This window comes from Phalaenopsis equestris, unplaced genomic scaffold, assembly GCF_001263595.1.
Source record: "Phalaenopsis equestris unplaced genomic scaffold, ASM126359v1 Scaffold000428, whole genome shotgun sequence".
NCBI lineage: Eukaryota > Viridiplantae > Streptophyta > Magnoliopsida > Asparagales > Orchidaceae > Phalaenopsis > Phalaenopsis equestris.
The window spans coordinates 1,475,429-1,475,722 of record NW_018164869.1 but is presented as its reverse complement, the minus strand read 5'-3'; positions in this window follow the sequence as shown (position 1 = coordinate 1,475,722).

Here is a 294-nt window from a genome sequence, read left to right as displayed (position 1 = left end):
TTACACACATAGTGAGGGCTGTCAAACCGGCTCGTTGTTCGCAAACAGCTCGTTTTCGGCTCGTTAAGAAGCTCGTGTTTGGCTCGTTCGCTAAGTTACGAGCCGAACAAGAACAACACGAACAAATATTTGTTTATTCGTGTTCGGCTTGTTTTGGCTCGAAATACTACTAATCAATTATATATATATCTTCGATGAGTAGTATTTTAAGAAAAAATAATTGACTACAAGTTTACAAAGATTTACAATCAATTAAAAGTATTAATGAAGGAAACAGAATAAAATTTATTAAAT